This window comes from Sciurus carolinensis, chromosome 11 (assembly GCF_902686445.1).
Source record: "Sciurus carolinensis chromosome 11, mSciCar1.2, whole genome shotgun sequence".
Taxonomy (NCBI): Eukaryota; Metazoa; Chordata; class Mammalia; order Rodentia; family Sciuridae; genus Sciurus; species Sciurus carolinensis.
This window is the reverse complement of record NC_062223.1, coordinates 19,266,705-19,268,951: the sequence shown is the minus strand read 5'-3', so window position 1 is coordinate 19,268,951 and position 2,247 is coordinate 19,266,705. Positions and strand designations below refer to the sequence as shown.

At 35.6% G+C, this 2,247-nt stretch overlaps 1 pseudogene; it reads left to right on the top strand.

The window, feature by feature from the left end:
* The first annotated feature begins 252 nt into the window (after nucleotides 1-252).
* Nucleotides 253-1,197, top strand: LOC124959113 (olfactory receptor 8K5-like; annotated as a pseudogene).
* The last annotated feature ends 1,050 nt before the right edge of the window (nucleotides 1,198-2,247 follow it).

Here is a 2,247-nt window from a genome sequence, read left to right as displayed (position 1 = left end):
GTGTTATTTAGACTTTACAATATATCAGTGTATGTCTTTCATAAAAATCCCTGATAGGTTAAAATTGAAGCCGTAGAATCTTCCACCCTTTAGTTTAGTTTCAAAAAGAGATGCAACAGTAATTTTTCAATAAACTATTATGAAGAAAATTTACCACTGATTCACAAATATTATATAAGTTTTCCAGCAACATGATATAAAACATTATGACAACATCCCCCTTTTTTTTTCCAGAAAACAGAACTGGAATTAATGGCAAAACAGAACCTTACAGTGCCAACGGAATTCATTCTGATGGGAGTCTCAAGGCGGCCTGAGCTGCAGCTTCCCCTCTTTGGGGTCTTCCTCATCATCTACACAGTTATAGTGGTGGGCAACTGGGCATGATCATTCTGACCAAGCTGGGCTCTGCCTGCACACACCTATGTATTATTATTATTTTTTTAATCAGTCATCTGGCTTTCATTGACCTTGGAGATTTCACTGTCATTTGTCCCAAGATGATGGTAAATTTTGTTGTGGAACAAAATATCATTTCCTTTTATGCACGTGCCACCCAGATGACTTGTTTTATTATGTTCATCAACAGTGAACTTTCCATTTTGTCTATCATGGCCTATGACTGCTATGTGGCCATCTGCAACCCTCTGCTCTACAATGTCATCATGTCTCAGAGACTCTGCCATGTGCTGGTGGGTATTCCATACCTCTACAGTACCTTTCAGGCTCTCTTGTTCCCTATTAAGTATTTCACATCAAACTTCTGTGGCTCTAAGGTCATCAGTCATTTCTACTGTGACGTTGTTCCCTTGTTACTTATGCTTTGCTCAGATGCACAGGAAATACAGTTGTTGATCATACTATTTTTGGCATTTAATTTGATCTCCTCCCTCCTGGTAATTCTGGTATCCTATATTCTGATTCTGCTTGCCATATGTGAAATGCATTCTGCAGAAAGCAGGGAAAAGGCTTTCTCCACATGTGGGTCTCATCTGACAGGGGTGGTGTTATTCTGTGGGTCTCTACTTTTTATGTATGTGCAGCCTAAATTTGCTCACTCCTATGAAACTGATAAACTGGCATCTGTATTTTACACTTTAGCAATCCCCATGCTTAACTCCTTGATGCATTAGGAACAAAGAGGTAAAAAATGCCTTCCACAGGGTCTTTAAAAATCAATACAAGCATTATGTTTAATGTTCATTATGGACTCATGTCAAAATAAACTGATGAGGAAATACGATTTATAATATTCCTTTAATGTATCAAAGATACATAACATGATTTTTGTAACTATACATAATGAAGTGATTAATATATTCATGGCCATTAAGATGATCATCATCTCATGTAGTTATAGTATCTCCACTTCAACTAATTTGAATCATTTTTTTCTTAGCCTACTTAAGTGTTTGTCAATTTTGTTTATTTCCTTAAAAATTCAACTCCCAATTCTATTGATTTAATTTAAACACGTTAAGAGATTTTTGTGTCCTATCAGAGATGATCTAATCTGGAATCTGTTCTCTGCACTAGGAAAGAATATGCATTGTGCTTCTCACAGATGGAAAATTCTATATATGTCTGTTAGACCTGTCTGGTCTGAAGTACAGGTTCAGGGAACTCAGAAGTCTCCAACTAAATTCAATACAAGAAGAAGTTCAAAAAGACCAATTAAAATCAAACAATCAGACATAGAAGATGAAGAATTCTGAAAGTATCAGAAAAAATAATTGTTAAAAATATCCAGGGAGGGCTGGGGAGATAGCTCAGTTGGTAGAGTGCTTACCTTGCAAGCACAAGGCCCTGAGTTCGATCCCCAGTACCGCAAAAAAAAAAAAAAAAAAAAAAAAAAATCCAGGGAGGTCAATAAGTCTATGGTCCCATTTCTCATTAAAAATATGCCTGTCAAGGAGACAGTGGAATAATATATTTGAAGTGTTGAAGGGAAAGGAATAGTCAAAAAAAAATACCTTTTCTGGTAATGCTGCCCTTTATTAATTAGGGAAAACCCATAGCTAACATCATACTCTTGGAAAAGATTTGAAAGCTTTTCCTCTCAGGTCAGAAATAAGAAACCTTAGGCAAAGGAATTATGTGATAAAAAGGAATGTATAGTACCTAAAAAGGAAGGAAAAAAGGGAATTGAAGAGAAGGAAGGAGTAAAAGTTTCTCTCTTTGCAGATTCCATGATCTTATAACTAAAAATCTACAAATATTTTTATATACACACACAAAGAAATTATT